Source organism: Hemicordylus capensis, chromosome 9 (genome assembly GCF_027244095.1).
Source record: "Hemicordylus capensis ecotype Gifberg chromosome 9, rHemCap1.1.pri, whole genome shotgun sequence".
In the NCBI taxonomy this organism is placed as follows: domain Eukaryota; kingdom Metazoa; phylum Chordata; class Lepidosauria; order Squamata; family Cordylidae; genus Hemicordylus; species Hemicordylus capensis.
The window spans coordinates 7999981-8024744 of record NC_069665.1 but is presented as its reverse complement, the minus strand read 5'-3'; the positions used below and the strand labels follow the sequence as shown (position 1 = coordinate 8024744).

Below are 24764 nucleotides of genomic sequence, written 5' to 3'. Positions count from 1 at the left end.
GCCCAGAAAGGGCCGAAGAATGCCCGGACTGGGCAATTTTTCACACGAGGAAGCCCGGCAGGGGGAGGGGAAACCTCCGCAGACACCCTCCCCATAGCCTCCGAGAAGCCCCCTGGAGGGGGTAAGTACTAAAAAAAATGGTGTTTTTTTAAAGTTGACTTGCAAACCCCCGGAACTAAACGGAACGGGGTGGGGGGCCGTTCCGATGGAGAGGCAAAACTGAACTGGCCCGGTTTGAACTCAAACTGAACCAGGCCAGCCGGTTTTGTGCACACCCCTAATTCCCAGATGTCATGACCCCAAATCTGGGATCCCCCCACACTTGAGAGATAGCATGGAGAGTGCAGGAGGGGAAACAGCCTGGGGACAACTGAGGATCCATATCCCAGGTGGCCCCTTGTTGCTGAGGCCCTCCACACCTGCAGAGTTAGGGGAGCCTGAGGCTGTACCCCACTTTGACCAAAGGACACAGCCTTGGCCTCCATCTTGGGTGAGTTCCCTCTGACTTGCCGGCTGCAGCAGAGGGCCCTGAGGGTTGCCAGTGCCTGGAGAGCTAGAGAAGGCCCCTTTAAGAACAGCATCTTTTCGAGGAAAGGGGCAGGGCGAATTCAGCCTGCCCAGACCATGACTATAGGAACCACAACTGGCTGCTAGAGCTTGCAGGAGCAACATCAGTGTATGCTGCATTACCCAGTCTGCTTTCCTGTTTAGCTCTGACAAAGATTTATTACAGCCCTTGGAGCTGCCCGTGGTCATAGGAACATAGGAAGTTGCCATATAGTGAGTCAGGGTGACCATGGGTCCATCTAGCTCAGTATTGTCTTCATAGACTGGCAGCGGCTTCCCCAAGGTTGCAGGCAGGAATCTCTCTCAGCCATATCTTGGTTATTCCAGGGAGGGAACTTGGAACCTTCTGCTCTTCCCAGAGCAGCTCCATCCCTTAAGGGGAATCTCTTACAGTGCTCACACATCAAGTCTCCCATTCAAATGCATCCAGGATGAACCCTGCTTAGCTAAGGGGACAAGTCATGCTTGCTACCACTTCCTCCTTTTAAATGGGAACATTTAGAGACTGGCCTAACTTGACCCATGATACCATTGGGCTATGCATTGCAAGGAAATCTTTGCCACAGAGGGCAAGCTGTGGATCATGGAAGCTGGTCTACCATAACGGACCATTTCACTGAGGAAATCCTTGTAACCTTCACTAGTTTAGAATAGTGGCAAAAGGAAGGGTTCCCAGCCTGGACCCCAGATGTTGGCTGCGTGTGATGGGAGTGATGGCTGAACAACATCTGGGGACCCAAGGCTGGAAATCATTAATGATGCATCCCACATTGTCCCCAAACCTAAAGAGACCCTGCTCCTGCCTCTCTCTGGGGCTTTGTACTATGGGTACATGTGGGTAGCAAGCATGAATTATACCCTTTGCTAAGCAGGGTCTGCCCAGCATAGCATAGTGTTTAGAGTGTTGGACTAGGACCAGGAAGACCCGATTTCGAATCCCTGTTCAACCATGAAACTCACTGGGTGACTCTGGGCCAGTCATGTATCTCTCATCCTAACCTACCTCACAGGGGGGTTGTGAGGATAGAAATAACCATGTACACACTTTGAGTTCCCCAGAGGACGAGCAGGATAGAAATGTAATAAATAAATAAATAAATAATAACAATTTGAATGGGAGACTAGAGGTGTGAGCAATGTAAGACATTCCCCTTAGGGGATGGGAAGAGCCTCTGAGGTTCCCTCCCTAGCAGCATCTCCAAGATGGGGCTGAGAGAGATTCCTGCCTGCAACCTTGGAGAAGCCGCTGCCAGTCTGAGCTGGTCTTGTGGTAGCAAGCATAAATTGTCCCCTTTGCTAAGCAGGGTACACCCTGGTTTGCATTTGAATGGGAGACTACATGTGTGAGCATTGTTAGATATTCCTCTAAGGGGATGGGGCCGCTCTGGGAAGAGCATCTAGGTTCCAAGTTCCCTCCCTGGAAGCATCTCCAAATAAGACTGAGAGAGACTTCTACCTGCAACTTTAGAGAAGCAGCTGCCAGTCTGTGTAGACAATCCTGAGCTAGATGAACCAGTGGTCTGACTCGGTATAAGGCAGCTTCCTATGTTCCTATGACACCCTGAAGCCCTAACCTCGACCCTTTACCTGGGGGATAGACAGCCTCGGCTCTCCAGCTCTTGCTGAACTACAACTCCTAGCACCCCAACCACAATTTATTGCCGTTCAGCAACAGCTAGAAAGCCAAGGCTGCCTGATCCCCTCCAGAGACGACCGGATGCCGCCCACTGCGATCTCTATTCAAGGTGACCGATATATTACTCTCTTTGTTCCACGTAACTTCCATGAAGGCATAGCTGCAGTCACATCTGAGGCTGTCTGGCTCTCTCCGTGAAGAAATCTAACACTAAGCACCAGCTCCAGGAGGAGGAGGCTTCAGCTCCAGACGGCAGGGGTGCTTTACAGCTTCTGGGGAAATTTCCACTTCACTCACTGGCATGGAGAAGCTCTCGTCCCGCACCTAGAAGAATGCAAATTGAAAGCTAACCAGAAGGTAAGATCTCTGTTCAGAATAAGGTGGGATGCAATCCCATTTCTCTTCAGTAGGACCTAGAACCTAGATTAGAATAGTTTGGGCAATGGTTTTCCTTGTGACACTCTATGGATGAGAAAGCTGGACTTGGAAGAAGCAAGATAGGAAAAGCATTGATGCTGTTGAACTTTGGTGCTGGAGAAGACTTTTGTGGATACTATGGACAGCCAGGAAAACAAACAAACGGATCACAGAACAAATCAATCCAGAGTTTTCACTCGAGGCACAAATGACCAGGCTCATACTTTGGACACATTATGTGAAGACCCAGCTCCCTTGAGAAATCCATAATGCTGGGAAAAGTTGAAGGAAAGAGAAGAGGACGACCAGCAGCAAGGTGGATGGACTCAATTACAACAGCAATGAAGGCACCACTGAGAGACCTTAAAGGCCAAGTTGAAGACAGATCATCCTGGAGAGAATCTATCTATGTGGTCACTAAGAGTCGGCACCGACTTGACGGCACTCGGTCAATCAGGACCTAAAAGCATTCTACTTCTCAGGCAGCATAATGGTATCTGGCCCAACATCCCTGCCAGCTGGGGTGGTTGGTGCCGTCTCGGGGGAATCAAAAGCTCATTGTGATTTTTGACATCCCCCAGAAATGTTAAAGAGGTGATAGCATTGCAAGACCTCCAGCTTTCAGTGTGTTTGTCGGGATGCCATGTTACCTGGTTGCCTGTGCAGCCCTGTGGAGTCCAGAGGAGGACGTGGCATCCCTCCTGTTGGACTTCTGTTCCCTTAAGGGGATGGCAGGGGTGAGAAGGGTCCAGGCTGGTTGGGTGCCGGTGGGCTTGAGAGGGGAAGGTCGGGAGAGCTGCAGGGAACAGCTCCGGTGGGGAGTCAGCTAGGTTGGGCAGGGCAGGAAACAGGAAGCAAGGTCAGGAAGTGGGCGGGGCTGTAAGTAGGCTTTAAGCCCTATCAGCTCTCTGCACCTGGGCATTTAAAGACAAGGCAGCCAATGACGAGGGGCTGCTTCTGAGTATGGGAGCCGGGAGTTCCCCAGGGCGCTTTCCAGACTAGCTGCTCAACAGCAGCAAAATACCTCCGTTTAGGCAAGTGGCATTTGAAACATAAACAGCAGGGGGAGCAGTTTCGCGAGAACTAACAACCCGAAAAAACAGCAACTTCCTTACGCCGGATATACGACGTCCTAGCTCTATATTGCAGCAAATAAATTCGAAACAAGGCATTGGAGATGTGAACGGCAGCCTGCTGTCCGCAGAGGGACTGCGGTGTCACAACTCAGGAAGGGTGGAAGCACACTTCACAAGATACAGTGTGACCCCCTTGCAGGGTCTAATCTGGAAAGCGCCTAGTCCAGGAGAGGGAACCGGCTAAATGTGGATATCCCATGTGGATGTCCAGCAAATGATCAGCCCATGCTAGTTTGAGGATCCAGTGGGAGAGAGTTCCCAGACTATTATGGGGGCAAAACACTTCAGCGAGCCAGCGTAGCATAGTTGGTTAGAGTGTTGGACTAGGACCAGGAAGACCCGAGTTCGAGTCCCCATTCAACCATGAAACTCACTGGGTGATTCTGGGCCAGTCATGCATCTCTCAGCCTAACCTACCTCACAGGGTTGTTGTGAGGATAAACATAATCATGTACACCGCCTCTGAGCTCCTTGGAGGAAGAGCGGGATATATAATGTGAAATAAATAAATAAATAAATAAATATTGAAGAGATGCTGCTGTGAATTTGGAAATCCAGTCTATTGCTTTTTGGAAAGCAATGCTGAGACGGGCAATTCTTCTTCAAGAGGAGGAGTGCAGCTTATGATAGGGCTTAGGTACAATGAGCAAAGACTGTGCCATTTGGGGTTCAGAATGTGCAGGTCCTTTGGGGAGCAGAGTGCAGGATGACATCCTTACACCACTGTGCAGTACGTCAGGGTGCAATACGAGAGAGAGAGAGAGAGAGAGAGAGAGAGAGAGAGAATAATTACCCGTGCTACATTCTGGCACTGCTTTTGCACCCCTCGGGAACTGGCATCCTAGGTAACCATCTAGGTCTGTCTCGTGGACAAGGGTCTATAACATTAGTCGGAGCACCTCATCATGTAAGCAGAGATGTTCTGGTAGAGTGTATCAAGCAATCAGCATATCAACAACGACAAATATTTATATACCATTTTTCAACAAAAGTTTCCAAAGTGGTTTACAATGAGAAACAATAAATAAATAAGATGGATCCCTGTCCCCAAATGGCTCACAGTCTAAAAAGAAACATAAGATAGACACCAGCAACAGTCACTGGAAGTCCTGTGCTGGGGGTGGAGAGGGCCAGTTACTCTCCCCCTGCTAAATAAAGAGAATCACCACGTTAAAAGGTGCCTCTTTGCCCAGTCAGCATATCAGGGATTGTTTCTACAGGTCTGTCCCAGCCAGTTGTTCTGGGGGGCAGGCAGTTATTTTGTCTTGGTATTCGCCTTCTCCCTGCCAATTCTGCAAGTACAGGGAGAAATGCTCTATCTGAGAAAGAGAGAGAGAGAGAGAGAGAGACAGACAGAGAGAGAGAGAGAGTCTAACCCTGCAGCCATCATCAACATGAAAGATTCGCCCTTGCCTCCCGGCATAGCCCCGCCCCCTCATAACCCCCCCCCCAATGCCTCGGAAAGCTGAGGGATGCTACCTGCAGGTCTTTGCACTTCTCCAAGCCATTTCAGGAGTGGGTGGCAGCAGCAGCGGCAGGGTAGTATCCTGACCGCTCTCGTGGGCTGCAGTGACACATCCTAAGAGTGGATAGGAGGCTGGTCACAATTCTCCAAGCCGTTTCAATAGCTGGAGGCCTGGAGGAGCGGGCCTGCCTCCCGCCTGCTTTCAGAATGCATCTCGACTGCCTCTGATAGCGGGCAGGATATGACCCTGTTTCTGCCACTGCCGGCTCCTGAAATGCCTTGGAGGAGGGCAGGCAGCCTTCTCCCGCTCTCAGAGGCAGTAGTGCAGGGTGCAAGTACCCCTTGCCTGGAAGTTTTACAGACAGAGCTCCCCTCTCCCCCCGAATCCACTCCTGATTGGAGTGTGCCAGTCCGCATATTCCCTGGATTTAACCTGACCTCCCTGAGGGCTATCAGGGACCAGGACAGACAGGGCTTTGATTCTCCCTGAATGGAGGCTGCGAATTCTGGCTTAGCCCGAGTTATGTCCGGGGTAAAAAAAATCCTCTATTTCCAGCAGCTTTTGGAAAAAAACAACTCCAGGGCTTCTCTGCTTTCTCTAAAGCTGTTGATGGCTATAATGTGACTGGTCCATCAAAAATACCTCCAATCTGCTGTGAAGCAGATTTGCTGTTCAGATACCCCGAGGCATGGAGCCATGTGTGAAAAACCTCCTGGAGGTGAGCAGTGGGGCGGGGGGGAGGAGGCAGCTGGTGGCCCCAGGTTATTGCAGAGCACCATTGGTGCTATGGCCCTTCTCTCCCAGCACTATTTTCCCAGTACCATGGGTGCTGTGCCCCTGCTTCTCCCATTCTTGCAGATGGATAAGAGCCGACCATCCAAGCCGCCAACTTGTGCACACAATAGCATCTCTCATTCGTGACCAAGCCACGCTCCAGCGAAAGGGAAGCGTTAGCGAGCAGCAGCAGCTCAGCTCAGAACTGTGAGGTTGTAGCCTTACTTTTTCCACCTCCTTGAACACGAGAAGGAAATTATCTCTCAGGACCCCTCGTAGCACATCATCACTCCAGCCTCACCTAAGCAGTTCTGCGATCAGGGCTGGATATCTGGAAACATCTTCTAGTCCTTCGGGGTGTCTGTTTGCAAAGAAAGCACAGGATGACTCAGTGCCAAATCCCTGCCCTCCCTGGCTCAATCAGTGCCAAGCGAGAAGTTGGTGTGAATCATCCTCATAACAAGGCAAGGGTTCCTAAGCAAAAACTGCCCATTTGGAGATGTATAGCTTGCTTCAAGAGCCCAGTTGGGTCATCATGCTGCCTTCTAATGCCTTCCTACACTCTGTGCTGTTTGGTTTGGTTCTTTTATTTATTTTCTCCTGGAGAAATCCAAATGGATTGCAAGCGTTAGCATCCTTTCCAGCAATCCAAGTCTGGTCATATTCGAAGAGCATTTATTAATGTCTCCCATGTTATTTAGGCACAGATCCCAAGAGTAAAACACATCCTTCTGTTGAGAATAGGATTTAAAACAAAAAACAAAAACCTGGCAAGACTCACAGGCACAGGCAATAGAAGACAGGAGTTGCTTTCCCTTGTAAGTAAAGAAGGATTTCTTGCAGATTCAAAAGCTCTTGGAGATTCAGGGATCGAGAAAGTTTCACTTGCTGATTCCTACTGGTGTTATGCTGTTATTAATAGCACCATTGCCTTACCAGGGGAAAAAATACAGTCATTCCTTGTCAACCGCTAGGGTTCAGTTCCGGCAAAACCTCACTGTTGGCAAATTCAGTTGGTAAGGCATTAAAATCTATGGGAAACAGGAGGTTAGGGGAATCGTGACTGCAAAAAGACCTAAAAATAAAGGAAAAAATACAAAAGGATTGCTAAAAAAAAATTCACAAAAAATCCTGTACTATCACCAAGAGTCACCAAGAAAAATGAGCAGTTGAACCTCTGGAAACTTTTTGAACCCCCCCCCCCACCAATCACTCAGAGGCATTTGAGATTGGCAAGGGTCAGCAGGGTCACCAAGGGTCACCAAGATGAATGAGCAGATCAAATCTCTGAACGCCCCCCCCCCCCACAAATAGCTGGAAACCACCCTCCCCTCCCAAATCACTAAAAAACCTCACCAACTGCAGATACTCGGTCGCAGCTGGCAAGATCTGCCACATTTTCCCATTTGCAGATACTCAAAACCCGGGTCAGCAAGGGATGACTGAACTGACAACCCAAATCGAGGATAACACACATCGCATGCATTGCGGTTGACACTTCTCTCTGTGGAATACACAGCAGCAGCAGCTATCAGAAAAGTGTCAGTCGTGCTCTGTGCATTTGCTGAGAAAAGCAGCAACTTATACAAGGAAGAGAGGGCCAGATCCTTTCTCAATCACGTCTCGTATATTTTTGCTGGAGTAAGACTCACTGCGGCTGAAAAGTTCTCTGTTGATGCAGTGTGTGTGCTTTGTACTGTACGGCAGGGGCATACCTAAGGTAGGGCAGGCAGGGCATGTGCCCTGGGCGCCACTTGAAGAGGGGCACAAATTCTTAGAATTATTATTATTATTATTATTATTTGCAAATTAAATTTTTATTAATTTTGACAATATTCTTATTAACATTCACAACAAATAAACAAATGTATTATTTGTTACTGTTATTATTTTTTTTAAAAAAATGGCCACCAAAAACAAAATGGCCACTGCACATGCTCAAATGGCCTCTGTGAGGCCCTTGTCCATGCCAGGGCTCACAGAGGCCATTTGAGCATGCGTGGTAGCCATTTTGTTTTCAGCGGCCATTTTTTTAAAAACCCAATTATTTTTTAAAATGGCCACTGAACATGCTCAAATGGTCTCTGCGAGGCCCTGGAGGCCAGCAGTGGGAGGGGTAACCTTTGCAGATGCCCCCCTCCCACGGCCTATAGGAAGCGCCCTGAAGGGGCTACAGGTTAAAAAAAATTAATTTAATATAATATGTCACTGTACACATATTCAGTTTGGCACTATGTACAGAGAATCAGGGCGTGTGAATAATGAGCTGAAGCTTATGAGCTAAGATTGTATTCATTTGCTCTTACTTTGCTTCTTATGATAAGTGAGTTAAATGTGGTGTCTTAATAATATGGCTATTAATGGTGAGTTTGTCTTTGAATCAGTGTGAAATCCTTAGTATTAAGGCCCACTGGGAGTTTCTTTCTCTCTTTCTCTCATTTTAACTGTCTTTCTGAAAGGCTAAAATATATTCCAAGCAGTGACACAGTTGACTCTGCATATCCTTTAATTATTTTCAGAGGAACTGGGAAAAGTCAAATTCTCCATTTATTTTTAAAACTTATGTAATAGTGATGCTACAATGCATAGTAGAGAATTAGACAGGCACTTCTGTTTAGTTTTCCAAGTACACCTGCACATAGTATTTAGGTATTTCATGAGCCCCAGCATATTGAAATTTGTAATTTTCCAGCATTTTTTGGTCTGGCTACGTCCACTGCTAAATAGTTTTTGAAATTTTAAAAGTTTAATGAGCCTGACTTGTATTTTTCAGCTGATATTATGGTAAGGTTATCTGAAAGATGGGTGTCAGATGTTTGGACAGGGGGTGCAATTTCAGTGCTTGCTTTAGGCGCTATTTTTCCTAGATACACCTCTGCTGTACCGACTGCTGCCAAAAATAATCGGCATTTAAAGGTGCTGCAGGAAGCAATGCTTATGGACTGAAGATCACAGAAGGTCAGTTATGCACTGAGTCCCTGGACTTGCAATCATGCAAGGCAGCTACAACCTCACTTTGGTTGACCAAGGTGATCAGGGGCCGGGAGCAGCTTCCTTATGAGGCAAGGCTACAACCCCCTGGCTGCATGTGAAAGGGAGACTAGAAGTGTGAGCACTGTCAGATATTCCCCTCAGGGGATGGAGCCGCTCTGGGAAGAGCAGAAGGTTTCAAGTTCCTTCCCTGGCCTCTCCAAGATAGGGCTGAATGAGTTTCCTGCCTGCCACCTTGGAGAAGCCACTGCCAGTCTGTGAAGATAATACTGAGCTAGATGGACCTATGGTCTGACTCAGTATATGGCAGCTTCCTATGTTCCTATATTCCTATGATAGAGATCTATACAAAGTTATGCATGGTGGACAGAGAGCGGAGAGAGAATTTTTTTTTAACCCCATCTCTCACAACACTAGTCTGGAATCAGGGGCCATCCCATAAAATCATATATTATATCTGCTCATATAAAAGTGGCTTATGGCAGCCTACCCAGGACTCCTCACAGCTAGAGGAAGGATCTTGTATCCCCATCGCCTTTTGATTGTTACAAGGAGCATACACAGAAATCCACAGGAAGCAGATATCCACCAACTGCACAGCTGAGAAAAGAAAGAAACAGAAAACTAAGACAGAGAGCTAACAGAGAGAAAATGGCACATTATTCATTGGACAGTTCTGAACAACTTTTTTACTTTGGAAGCCTATGTTTTGACTCTTTTGAAACTGACTGTATCCTGCTTTGAGGCAAGTCTACAAGTTTTGACATGCTTTCCCTTTTTAATGTGGGCAGGGGAATGACTGTTGCAACCTACCTGAAGTTACCTACCTTGGCATCATTTTGCCTAAGATTTTCAGTTTTGGTTTTTGTATCTTTTGCCAATAAAAAGTAGATAGCAAGAAGAAATCTTCTCGTATTTTAATACCTGTCTGAGTTAACCATTGGATACCAAAAGGATCTAACCGGTCTTCATTTTGCTTGGAGACTAAACCATAAGTTGAAATACAGTCTATGTTCTCAGCAGGCATCTACCTCTCCCTTGCAAAAGCAGCCATACGTGACAGTGTGTTTTCTGAACTCCCCATCTCATACAAATCAGTCTCACACCAAGAAGCCAAGCCATTAAAAGCCATTATTGATGCTATTTTTACGAACATATTCACTCCGTCGTAGTCTGCACCAATTCCTATATATTCTGAGCCTATGGTATTCTTGATGTGGTCAAAATGATCTAAGGGAGAAGATAAGAGATGACACAACATGATTACCCGGCAGAGAAAACAGGTAACTTGATAATAAGAGACTAGCATATATGTGCTCAGGTGGGGTACTGTGTAGTGGACAAATATTTTTACCTGGGAGATCAGAGGTGAACTTGCCACTCATCTATGAAGCTTGCTAAGTTACCTTGGCCAAGTTTCTGTCTTTTACTATTATCTGTCTCATAAGGCTGTTGAGAGGATAACCATATGTTTGCTTCCTTGAGCACCTTAGAGGAAGAGAGGGATGTGGACATGAGATATATAACTGGGGAGTGGCTACAGTCCTTTGGGCTATTTTCTTATTTTTCACAAATGGTATATGTAACTTCCAGGGTCAAGCTCCACCCATGATATATGACTGGATAAGGTAGGATGCTCAAAGGGGGAGGAGCTTCTCAGTGAATGTGGGTGGGGTCACACAAAGCCGGTGTGGTCCAAGGGCACAAAAGTGGTCTTGTCTGGCCTTCCGTTACTCACCCTGGTCCTGCACTGTGGGGACCAGCAGCATTATGGGAGCTCCTGCAAACTCCTGATCACAGCTGAAGGAAGCTCATCATGAGGATAGGACTGACAACCAAATCACTGCCAGTGAAACACCAGCCCCTGGGATCATGCTGTGTAGGATGGAGACATAGTAGTGGCCTCATCTACACAACCAACTGTGTCCACACATTGCTTTAAAAGGGGATTTTGTTTTGTTTTTAGTTTTTAAAATGTATTTTTTTATTTTATTGCAATCTTTTATTGCAATGTTTTAACGTGTTCTTGATTGTATATTTTGTTCAGTTGTTTTGTTGTTTAACTTTGTGAGCGAGCCAGAACACACATGGTCATGGGGTGGCCACCAAATAAAGTCATCTTAGTAGTTGTCTTCATGGGAAGAGAGCTGGTCTTGTGGGAAAGTATAGTGTGCCGTCGAGTCGGTTTCGACTCGTGGCGCCCACAGAGCCCTGTGGTTGTCTTTGGTAGAAAACAGGAGGGGTTTACCATTGCCATCTCCTGCACAGTATGAGATGATGCCTAACAGCATCTTCCTATATCGCTGATGCCCAATATAGGTGTACCAGCAGGGATTCAAACTGGCAACCTCTTGCTTGATAGTCAAGCATTTCCTCACTGAGCCATTAGGTGGCTGGTCTTGTGGTAGCAAGCATGAATTGTGGACGATGAAAAATATTTATATACTGCTTTCAACAAAAGTTCCCAAAGCGGTATACATAGATATAAATAAATGGCTCCCTGTCCCCAAAGGGCTCACAATCTGAAAAAGAAATATGATAGATACCAGCAACAGCCACTGGAGGCATGCTGTGCTGTGACTGGATAGGGCCAGTTGCTCTCTCCCTGCTCGATAAAGAGAATCACCACTTTAAAAAGGTGCCTCTTTGCTCAATTAGCAGGAGACCAAATGTTCCCCTTTGCTAATCAGGGTGTGGCCTGACTACATGTGTGAGCACTGTAAGACATTGCCCTGAGGGGATGGGGCCGCTCTGGGAAGAGCACCTACCTGCTTGCATGCAGAAGGCTGGAAGTTCCCTCCCTGGCATCTCCAAGATAGGGTTGAGAGACCCTCCTGCCTGCAACCTTGGAGAAGCCACTGGCAGTCTGGGTAGACAATCCTAAGATAGATGGACCAAGGGTCTGGATTCAGTAGAAGGCAGTTTCCTATGTTCCTGTGTTCCTATCGTTATCTTCACCCCCTTTGCTTTCTGTGCTGACTCCCCTGAGAATGAACCACCTTAAGACCTGCATTTTTGTGCAGATGCTAAAAGGTCTGAGATGTCCCTCCAGGTGGCAAAGCCAGAACCCTCCTCCTCCAAAGAGGTCTTTGACAAGTTCTGTCTCCCTCCCTTGCTGCACATCTGCTGGATTCAAGGGCCATGAATCCAGCAAGGGTCATACATCCTGGGCAAGATGGTCCACGTCTAAGTTCAGCATCTGTGGGGTCTCTAACTAAGGCATTTGCATCCTAGGCTGCATAAAAGTCCCATAAGGGCCTAATCCTGCCCTCATCCCCAGCTCTAGAAGCATTTTTAGAGCAGCTACAAACCTGCTACGGCAGAAACGTCTGCTGGCTTCTCACCACAGGTCACAAACATGGCGTCAAAGGTCAGCATTATAATCCCTTTGTTTTCTTTCTGCAATAACAACAAAAGGAAGATTCCTCGATTTTCCTGCCACACACACATGCAGAATCCAAAGACACATGCAGGATCCACTGGCACTTTCCTGTCAAAGTATCCCATGGAGTGTTTCATCAAGCATCAAATGCAGATGCAAAATATTTAGAGACTATTTTGCAAATATTGGAAGAGTATATCCAGCACCCATATTCATTAGGAGTTGTGGAGGAGCAATTTAAATTCTATAAGAACCTAAGAACAGCCCTGCTGGATCAGGCCCTAGGAGGCCCATCTAGTCCAGCATCCTGTTTCCCACAGTGGCCCACCAGATGCCTCTGGGAAGCCCACAGGCAAGAGGTATGTGCAAGCCCTCTCTCCTGCAGTTGCTCCCCTGCAACTGGCATTGAGAGGCATCTTGCCTCTGAGGCAGAAGGTGGCCTGTAGCCACCAGACTAGTAGCCATTGATAGACCTGACCTCCATGAATTTGTCCATTCCAAAGTCAAGTTGCTCCATATTTTAAGACACAGCTCTTATTTGTAGCTGAACCTTCTTTGATGTGGCCCTTTGGAGGGGTCATTTCCCTTGCTGACTCTACAGCCGAGAGAACGATCTGTCCTAGCCCCCTTCCGTAACCCTCCTTTGCAAGATTTGTCACAGGCCAGGGAGATACAGTGCACCCACCAGACATTGCAGAATCCTGTCGAGAACATTCTTTGGGTTGTTGCAAAGTGAGAAGGCTGATGCATGGCTGAACATAACGGGCGCTTTGGAGAGGCAGAGAGCAGCCATGGCAGTTGCTTCAGATGTGTGAGATAAGTCTATTACCATCCCCAGGCGGTTCATCTCCTTCACCACTTCCTAGAACAACATGGCAGACGGCATCATCCCTTTTGTTACTCTGGCCAGACACAGAGTCCAACAGCTATTTTGCTTTGGCTATGACCCTGGCAAGGTTCTGTTACTCTACCTGCAGTTTGAAAACACATATTTTTATAATGTGGGGACAGTCGCAGCCAGGATCAAAACTCCCAGGTGTATTTCTGGCATTCAGATGTTGCAGGTGAGGACAAATGTAGGCTCTTGAGAACAGTCACAAGAGGTTCTTCAACCTGCAGTGTTAGCTGGCTTCACATCTTTATTACAGAGATGTAATTGCTTTTAATTGCTCAATTAACTGCTTTAAATATTGCTTTTAAATATTGCTTTTAAATATTGCTTTTAAATAAATAAATAAATTGCTTTTAAATTGCTTTTAAATAAATTGCTTTTAAATAAATAAATTGCTTTTAAATATTGCTTTTAATTGCTCAATTAACTGCTTTAAATATCACCGGTTACATGCGCCTCTTACTCTTTGCTGGTCTAAAACTGTAATAAAGATGAATTGATTAGTATTACAGACATATGGGAGGGCAGAGTTCATGTGACCAATCGGATGTTGGATCTGTGGGACTCTCAAGATTCCCACGCCTGCGCTCCCATAGCATGATTGTGTATACACAAAATTCCCCCCCGATCTCTGATTGGCAACACGCCAACCCAGCATTAAGTCAAGACCTATAATCTTTGATATGAACTCAGCTCGATGATGTTGGGTTGGCAACATGTTGCCAACTTGAAATTGGAGGAAACGTCTGAGTTTGCATGGTTTACATGAGTTTACAGGAGTGTGCATGCTGTGGGAATCTCTAGATTCTTGCGAAGGAGCAGACATTAGATCAAATCCCACCCCCACTCCCATAGTGGGGTGAATTTGGGGTATTTACTGGCCAGGCAATTCTTTTGTAAGTTGATCACTGCCCGATAAGTCTGTTAATAACTGTTGTCATCTTTATGATTCCTCTACTTACTTGGCCAAATTTGCTCAAACCATGAATACTGGAATAGGGCTTCTGTTCTTCCTGTGATGCTGCCTGTGCCCTAAAATGCAGAAAAATCCACTTATTCAAATGGTTGAGAGAACTAAAACAGGGGTTCCCAACCTGTGGTACTCCAGATATTGCTGAACTTTCAACTCACATCATCCCCAACTGCAATTTAGTATGGCCGAGACAGCAACATCTGGAGTTCCACAGGTGAAGAACCCCTGATCTAAAACAAATCATAAGAGGGACAAAGAAACAGTCTCATGTTTAGGGTGAAATTGGATTACAAAAACAATAAAAATTGCTACAGAGGGCACACTACTTCAAATATACAGAAAATTTCACATTGTTCAAAGAAACAAAATGATATTTATGGGATGCTGTGGTGACAGCATAGGGGTTAGGCCAGAGAAACAGGGTTCCCAAGTATTCCAGTATCTAAACTCCATGATTTAACAAACTGACCTCACCTCTTATGACCTTCCTGGGCTATTGGACTCCTCCCATTGTCTTCTTGAGATGAAGGGAACCCACTGAGAATTCTTATAAAAACCCAAACCCACCTCTGAAGAGGAACCCCCAGATGCCCTTTCTGAGGAGGGGTACAGGTTGCCAGCTGCTGATCCTGGGACTTTGGAGTTCAGATTTTTCACACAAGGAGTCTGGAGATTCCATCCCAAGCTTTTGAATGAGGTAGGAAGGAAACCTGACACTTTGCAGTTGATCACATTCCCCACCTCCTCCTTAGGTTTTTACTCACACAGCACTGAAAATCAGGAGCACACACAGCTCCTAAATTTGGGTAGGACACTTGGGTAGGATTCTGTGAACAAGCCTACTGTCTAAAGAATCTTTGCCATTGATGACAATAATGGGAACCAATTTGAAGGACATGGTTCACATAGTTAGACACTTGACTAGAATCAAATGTACAATTGGTCACACCAGCAATGGTGAGTTCATCCCATAATAATTCATAGGGCCAATTCAAATATTATGCAGAACTACAATTAAATCTTGGTTCTGCATGACCACAAGACTCAGGAGCACACCCTCCACCATCTGCATGAGCCTGGTGTCCATTCCCATTCCACAGAACGGAGCTCACAAGGCCTAGCAGCTATTGAGACAAGGCAGGAAGGGTCAGGGTAGCAACATAGACAGCTCCATGGGAGATGTTGCTCCAACAACAGCTGGAGACCGACAGAGCCCTTAAATCTGCGCTCAGTTCTACCCCTGCTGGGCTCTTCCTCCCTGCCTGGAGAGCAGCAGCCTTATAGGGGCATCCCTCTAGCCTGGTGTCTGGCTCTCCTCCTCTCCAGCTGATCTTGCCTCTCTTGACACTGGCACTGACATGCAGATATCAGGAAGGGTGCTGGTGGGAAGGATCTGGCTTGGGTTCCAAGGGTTCCAAGGGTGTCCCAACCCCGTGTGGGGAGGAGTTCAGGCTCTACAGGTGCTATCTTGCGTTGCTCCAACTCAGGAACTCTCTTTCAGTCTCTGGCCTGTCAGGGGCTGGTGCTGATCTTGCCTTTTTGGGGTCAGACTCAGTCACTATTTGGGACTGGGGTCATGACACCTGGGAGAATTCTACTTCTGATTGCAGTTCAAAATAGCCAAGATCTCCTAACCAACCAATCTTGGTTTATTGATTTAATTAATTAATTAAATAACAACAACAAGCACCTCATAACCAATTGTTCTCTGGGTGGCTCAAAACACAGAAGTATTATATCATATCATATCATATTATATTAGTTTTTAAATTTATATATTGCCTTTCATTTTCAAAAATTAAGTCTGAATTAAATTTGAATTAAATTTATTTCAGCCTTTGACCATCATAAAGTACAATACACCGTTCAAATGTATTAACATTCATAAAATCTACAAGAATGTAAAACAACCAATAAAACCGTAAAAAATATAGGGTGCAGCAGCAACTGCAAAAAGAGAAAACAATATTCTAAGCAAAGGCTTGCAAGAAACTGAGCTCTGGATCCAAGGTTGGATTCAGTTCTTCGTTTATTTCAGGCAATTTGGTTAGAAGAAAACAAGACTGGTCAGTTCAGAGGTCACACCAAATCTTGATTTGTTTCTAACCACAGTTGGAAGTAGTATCCTTCAGACAAGCATCTCCAGAGGCCTGGAGACATCACGAAAAATGACAACTCCCATCATTCCCAGCCACAGTGGCTAATAGTTATGGATGATGGGAGTTGTAGTCCAACAACAGCTGGAGGGCCAAAGTTGCACAGCTCTGGCTTAACATATGACATCTGGACTGGTGTTACTTCTTTAGGGGAATCCATCTCATTCCCTTCCTGAATCAATTCAGCTAAATCTGCTCTGCAGCACAAAGATGATGTACAGGTGGTATCTGACACCGAAAAAATTAGCATAAATGTATAAAAATGTTTCAAACAAATGTTGGAAATGTGGACAATGTGAAGGAACTTTCTTCCATATGTGGTGGTCATGTGGGAAGGCAAAGGCCTTTTGGGATATGATATAGAATGAGTTGAAGAAAATTTTTAAAATGACATTTCCTAAGAGGCCAGAATCCTTCTTGTTGGGAATAACTCAAGGAGAGTTCTCTAGAAGAAATTTAACTTTTTTAATGTATGCAACCACGGCGGCTAGAATAGTATATGCACAGAAATGGAAAGATAATAAAATGCCTTCAAAAGAAAAGAAGACTGGTGGTTGATAAAAATTTTGGAATATGCAGAGATGGCGTAACTTACAAGACTTATAAGGGACGAAAACTTGGAATGTTTTAAAGAAGATTGGGAACCTTTCTTACTTTACTCAAAGAACTATTTTTCTAACATGGACTTTTCGGCAGGGTGTGAAATTTAGTATCACAGCAGGTTGGGTAGGATAAAATCGAATTGTAAGGTGGAGTATATATGTTTTGTAATATTATAGCAATGGCTTTTTTGTATAGTTAACAAGAACCGCGCAGACTGGTAAGCGGGAAGTCAATATTTACTTAATTAAGTGTAACTTGATTGTTAAGCTATTGTAAAAATCAATACAATTTTAAAATGGCCAAAAAATAGAATAAAATTCTGCTCTGCAGCTTATGGCTTCCTGGATGTCTGAATCCTTTCCTCCTGCCCTCAATCTGTGGACCTAATGGAGACATGCCACATCGTTTTCCTCCATGTTTCCATCCTCGAAACAACCAGGCTTGCAAAGGCTTGAAGCAACCAGTGCTTGCTGGTTACCAGGGAGTGTTGCAGTGGGGTGTTAGCGTCAAGTACCGCACACCCAGGGCATAAAACATCCTCAGTGCTGCCAGGCTGCTGTCGATGGTGTGCCCCCCATCCACGCCGATCAAGCAGGCAATCTTTGTCCTGTCAGTATCAACAATGCCTGGATGGAGACAGAAGAGCAGAGCTCAGGCAAAATACAGCAATGCGAACTGAGCGATTTAAAGAGGCAATGGAGGGGCAGGGAGGTTAACCTCTATGCCACAGGAACATAAGAGCATAGGAAGCTGCCTTCTACTGAGTCAGACCATTGGTCCATCTGGCACAGTATGGTCGACCCAGACTGGCAGCAGCTTTTCCAAGGTTGCAGGCAGGAATCTCTCTCTCTCAGCCTTATCTGGAGATGCTGCCAGGGAGGGAACTTGGAAACGACGACGAAGACGACGACAACAACAACAGATATTTATATACCGCCCTTCAACCAAAGCTCTCAAAGTGGTTCACATAGAAAAATAAATAATACATAAATAAGATGGTCCCCTGTCCCCAAAGGGTTCACAATCTAAAAAGAAACATGAGGTTGACACCAGCAACAGGCACTGGAGGGATGCTGCACTGGGATTGGATAGGGCCAGTTGCTCGCCTCCTACTCTATAAAGAGAACTACTCCTTTTAAAAGATGCCTCCTTGCTCAGTTAGCAGGGGTTGAGTCTCCCATTCAAATGCAAACCAGGGTGGGCCCCTGGAACAAATTTGGCCAATATCTGAATGTGCACCCTCCATTCTGGAGGACATGTGAACTAAAATCCAGGTGTGGGAGGGGGACAAGGGGACACCGTGGCAGCCGCCTGGCACTGGCGGCCCAGGGACATTTGTCCTCCCTTTTCTAAAGGACGCTATGCCCCTGGACCTGCACATCAGGAGCCCTGCAGCTACAAACATCCAGGAAGGAAATAATGTCTTTCAAGTCACATTTAGTTTGGTCCTGTGTGCCCATTTCCCTCTCCTTCAAAAACCCTTACGTTGCCAGTGGCAGCCCTGCTGTGGTTCAGCATGGGTCATGCTCTCCCCGCTGAAGACCAAAGCCTGGATCCAAACAACCAGGAAGCTCAAGAGAGTTTGGACTGGAGTTCTTCAGTGTTCTGCAGGCCACGCAGCAAACTGCTTTTGAAATGGTGTGAGACTTCAAAAGCAGTTTGTGTTATGATGTGGGAGCGAGAGGCAGGTCTGGGGTTGAGAGTCAAAACCCCACTGAACATATCCAGGCTCTCCAGAATGCTAAATAGCAATCTGGATGCTCTAAACGCACCAATAACAGTGGTGGCACACACCACACACACACACACACCCACACACACACACACACACACCGGGGGGGCACAGAAGAGACAATTTTTTTTTCTGGGAGAGTGGGGGCACAAGGAAAATAATTGTGATTTCTCATTAATGCTCTTATAAAGGTAAAGCTAAAGTGTGCCGTCGAGTCATTGTTGACTCCTGGCTTTGGTAGAATACAGGAGGGGTTGACCATTACCATCTCCCGTGCAGGATGAGATGATGCCTTTCAGCATCTCCCTTATCCTCTACATAAATGGAAGTGAATCCATGGGGACCCCATCCATCCATCCATCCATCCATCCATCCATCCATCCATCCATCCACCCACTCACTCACTCACCCACCCATCCATCTATCTATCCATCCATCCTCATGCTCATCCATCCATCCATCCATCCATCCATCCATCCATCCATCCATCCATCCATCCATCCATCCTCATGCTCATCCATCCATCCATCCATCCACCCACCCACCCACCCACCCACCCACCCACTCATCCATCCATCCATCCATCCATCCAGCCAGCCAGCCAGCCAGCCAGCCAGCCACACACTGAAATGGGTTCATAGCTCTGTGGTAGAGCATCTGCTTTGCATGCAGAAGATCCCAGGTTTGGGGTACAGAAGAATTATTTAGGTCACCTTGAGCAGATGTCCCCATTTCCAGTTCCTCATAAGTTTCACACATCCGCCGGACGACATCAATCTGTTCCAGGGTCAGTCATACTGCATCTTTGTTCTGAGCCTCGCAGAGCATTTGCACGGACCAAAACTGAAAGAAGAACCGACGGGTTGTTTTTATTTCATTTTGGATCAAATAAATGTCTATGCGGCATGGCCCTTTGTGTGAGTGGTTTTTCAACTCCCTCAGGCAGGGATTTGTCTCTGGAGGAGCCTCTGTGCATCTGTGTGGTGACCAGCTGGTCCCCTCTTCCCTTTCATTGGGGACTTCCGTTTAAAGGACAGTTGAGCTTGTCCAGTGAATTCCTTATTGCCACCATTCTGACTCCTTTTCAAGGATCTAGTCTCCTGATTCTGGCTGGAGAAAATGGCACGTGTTTGTATAAGTAAGTAAGCAAGACTTTATTTCAGTCTTTGACCCGCTGATATGTCTGTAGTGATAGTCTGTATAAGAACAGAAAAACAGAAGAAAAACCCTGTGGTCTATCTTATGGTCAATCTAGCCCAGCATCAAGTTTCCCACAGTGGGGAGAGCTGGTCTTGTGGAAGCCAGCATGACTTGTCCCCTTTGCTAAGCAGGGTCCACCCCATTTGCATGTGAATGGCCATGCATGAGCACTGTCAGATGTTCCCCAGAGGGAATGGAGTCACTCTGCAAAGAGCATCTGCATGCTTGCACGTAGAAGGTTCCGAGTTCGCTTCTTGGCATCTCCAAGAAAGGGCTGAGAGAGACTCCTGCCTGCAAACCTGGAGATACCACTGCCTGTGTAGACAATACTGAGTTAGATGGACCAATGGTCTGTGTATGGCAGCTTCTTATGTTCCGATATGTCCACCAGATCCTTCTGGGAAGCCCATGAGCAGGCGATTAAGTCAATAGTCTTTACCTACTGTTGGTCTCCATTATCTGGTCTTCAGAGATATATTGCCTCTGAAGCTTCCACATAGCCATCATGACTAATAGCCAGCAATAGATCTCTCCTCCTCCTCCTCCTCCTCCTCCTCCTCCTCCTTCCTCTGTCCATTTGTCAAATTCTTTTGTAAGGATTAAACAAATGGTCCATCTAGAACAGCACCCTGTTTCCCACAGGGGTCCAAAATATGCCTCTGGGAAGCCCACAACCAGGAGAATAAGGCATTCCCCCTCTCCTGCTGTTGCTCTCTGGCAACTGGTATTCAGAGGCAGGATGCCTGTAAACATGGAGGTAGCCTAAAGCCATCGACTAGTAGCCATTGATAGAATTGTTCTTCATGAATTTGTCCAATTGTCTTTTAAACCCATCTCAGCCATGAGACTTCACTGTTGGAGATGGAGTTCCAGTGCATCAACCTTTTGCACCAACTATCCTAATGACCACTTGGGGCACTGGGATTACAGGTAACTAGTGAGGGTCTCCTTACCTGTCCCTGCTTGCCTCTGCTCTATGACCCCTGCTTTGACTTCTCAGGTACTTCCTGTAGTGAGTTAGTCCTCTTCCTTTCCTCTTAGAGAGAAGATGGAAACATCTCTCTCTCTCTCCCTACCTATTCATTCTGTAGCTGATAGATCAGAGGAGAGCTGGTCTTGTGGCAGCAAGCATGACTTGTCCCCTTAACTAAGCAGGGTCCACCCTGGTTGCATATGAATGGGAGACTAGAAGTGTGAGGACTGTAAGATATTCCCCTCAGGGGATGGAGAAGAGCAGAAGGTTTCAAGTTCCCTCTCTGGCAGCATCTCCAAGATAGGGCTGAGAGAGATTCCTGCTTGCAACCCTGGAGAAGCCGCTGCCAGTCTGTGAAGACAATACTGAGCTAGATAGGCCAATGGTCTGACTCAGTATATGGCAGCTTCCTATGTTCCTATGACAGGTCTTTCCTATCTCAAAGGTCATTCATCAATTTAGTTGAGACTCTACAGTGATCTCCATATGTGTTACTTAGACAGCTGCAACAACTAAACTCTGCACTCTGTAACTGGAGTGGGAGCTTCCTTGGTGCTTTGCTAAATAATCAAAAACCCCAACATTCACCACATATTGTGGAAGCAAATTCCATAAATATATTAGACGCTGTGTGAAAAAGAACCTCCCTTTGTCTTTCCTTAGTCTCCAAGAATCCAATCATATTTCTATAACCCCAGGTTTTAGTACTGTGAGGAGGGGAAAAAAACTTTGATCTAACTTCTCCTCACCATGCACAATTATTTAGGGTGGGGTGCAAGATTTTGTATACGAGGCTGATGGATGGAGGGTGCAGAAAGGGACACAAAAATAGAGGGCAGCTGGGTGTTGGCACACATCTCGTTTTTTCAAGAGAAGTCTACACATTTTCCTCTTACAAAATTGTGGTTTTGCCCTTCCATGGACAGAATCCATTCTCTTTACCGAAGCATATTCACACTCGCAGCCCTAGTTCCCAAATCTACAGGACAGAATCTACCTGAGCACCAACATGGCCTGCTTGCAGCTTCTGAATGTTTGCAAGTGTTTTGTTGATTGTCTTTAAGTCCACCGTACTCAGCTTGTTTTGGTAGAACCATCTCAACTTCAGTGGCAGATCGTTGTGTCTGAATGACAAAAAGATGAGTCACGGTCAAGAGATGGGCAGCAGGCTCTGTGTGGAAATGTTATTGTAGGTTCCAGCCAATAGGTGGTGATGATACCGGTGCTCGGATCACAACTAGTTTCAGCTGAAACCCCTGAGATTTATAGAATAATAGACCAGGGCTGGGCAAACCTGGCCCTCCAGATGTTGTTGAACTACAACTCCCATCATCCCCAGCCACAATGTGGTAGTTCAACAACATCTGGAGGGCCAGGTTTGCCCAGCCCTGTAATAGACCAACAGACTGCCCATTGCATTTGTATTGGGCTGTATTTTATAATGGTCCTTTATTCAAGTAAAAGCAGTGGGCAGGGAGTAGGGTTGCCATATTTAAGCTTCCCAAAGCCGGGTGGCCTAATTTGCATATTATGCAAATCACACTGCAACTAATTTGCATTTTTTATTTATTTGACAAATTTGTATACTTTCCCCTCCTAAACAAGTGGATTCCCCTCCTAAACAAGGGCATTCATTTCCTTGGATGATTCATTGGAGTGTAGAGGTTGAAGGCTGCTCTCTGTATGCAAAATGGAGCCTTTTTGATGGAGAATAGAACCAAGGAGTGATCATCATGCTAACCATAATACAAGAAGTCTCCTTAACAGATTTGTGGGGTGGGGGATGAAACAGAAGAAATCCGACCTACCTGTCAATTAAAGGAGCCTCTGTCATGAGCTCAATGGCCTTCTCTGCATCGTCGTCAGCTCTGGAGTCCCAAAGGTCAGAAAGCAGCAGCAGCAAGAGCAGAAGCAGCTTCCGCTGAACCCTCTTGGAGTCCACAGGCATGGTTACTGAGTGGAGATGCTCATTTGGTGGCAGGGGCTGGAGTTTAGGTGCAGCTGGTGGCTTGGATCCTGAAAGAAAACCGGGGGGTGTGTGGTGGTGGGGGGAATAGGGGTGTGGGGACTAGAACCTCAAGCCCGTGTGGGAGCCTTGTGATTCCACAGCCTTGCTTGCTGTAGCCTCTCAGAGCCCAGCCGCACCTAGCACCTACCCCTGGAAGGGGAACCGTCTGATCTCATCCATCATGACGATGACCCCGCTTCCCTCCCACACAGAAAGCACACGGAGATCCCATTTGTAAGCAGTTCAGCAAGGCCCTTCTGGAAAGACTCCTCCCTGCTTTTATCGGAAAGGCCATCCAACCCACAACTGGTTGCAATAAAGAGCTAAAGGGCAGGGGGATGTGGGAGGAAAGCTCTCCACATCAGCAAGTGTCGAGCCTTGGAATGGGGAGGCCCAGGTTCAAGTCTCCGCTTGGACATGGAGCTCATGGAGTGGCCTTGGGTCAGTTGCTATTTCTCAGCCTCACCTACTTCACAGGGTTGTTGTGAGATTGTTGTGAGGGGTGGGACATACACACACACATGGGACCCTGAGCTCCTTAGGTGGGATAAAGGTGTAGATATCATCATCTCTGGTGGTTTTATGGAGGGGCCAATGATTAGAAGCTGCCAGTGAATGGGAAGACAAAGCAGGGCAAAGGTGCTGGATCATGCTAGACTACTGTAATGCATTCTAAGTGGGGCTCCCCTTGGAAGCTTCTTATTCTAGAGAATGCAACTATTTGATTACAGGTAGTAATCTTCATATCCACCTACTCTAATGGACTGGTACAGTGGTGCTCTACCTCAGTGGTGCTCTACCTGCCTCCTTCTCCTCCCCATTTCTTCACAGCAGAACTGTAAGGACTCAATGAAAATAAATAAATAAATTAATAAATAATAATAATAATAAATAATAAATAAAAGGCAAAACATTCTGGGCATGCCCTTTCTCTTGCTCCTGTGCAAATAATATCACACGCACTCCCCACGCATGCAGACACTTGAACACACACTTGTGCAAACACGTCCCCTGGTTCAGACACATTTTTAAACAAATATGCCTGCTACATCAATTCATATAACATTAACAGTGAAGAGCGTAGAGCAGGCTGTTGTAGAATCCAAGGGCGTGCAAGGACACAAGGCACTGGGGCGGAGTCAGGGATATGAATAGTGTAATGAAATAGATCTTATACACAGAGAGGCATCGCTGCTGCCCGATAGAGGTCTTTCCCATAGTCTGGGAAACCTACCAGCAGGGATTCGAAGCGGCGACCTCTTGCTCGCTAGGCAAGTCATTTCCCTGCTGTGCCATTAGGTGGTATACTTTTGAAAGTAGACCCTCTCTTATATTTAGCAGGGGGAGGGGAGATCAATGGTCCCTGCTCAGCCCAGCCTAATATCCCCACCAGGGGTTTTCCTTTTAGATGGTGAGCCACCTGGGGACAGGAAACACCTTGTGCTATCTATACGATTTTGCAAGCGTTTGTTGTTGTTGAAAGACTGTATATAACTATTCCTAAATGATAAAAACAATCCAAAGATCCTCTTTCCCCTGCAGGGGAAAATGCTGCTGCTCCAGAAGCCTTCTAAAATATTCATATATGTCACAAATGTCATCGATAACATATCAGTATATTTGCTTCCTATTTGGAGGGAAAGCTTTTGCTCCTGCAAATATATTTCCACTTCATTTTTTTGCCTTGGGTTGATGACTCAAGCCAGAGCACCCAACCGTATGAGACAGTTTGGGCTATGTAACGTGGAAATACATTTCTCATTCTCTACAGAACTGCAGGATGCATTGCTGGAATGAGCACCAGGCCCTTTTCCGGAAAAGCCTTTCCTTTGGGCTGACGTTCAGGTTTGAAAGTCTG

General features: G+C 46.3%; 1 pseudogene; it reads right to left on the bottom strand.

Annotated features, from left to right (window-relative positions):
• Nucleotides 1-2413: 2413 nt before the first annotated feature.
• On the bottom strand, nt 2414-22846 carry LOC128334470 (dipeptidase 2-like; annotated as a pseudogene).
• Nucleotides 22847-24764: the final 1918 nt, after the last annotated feature.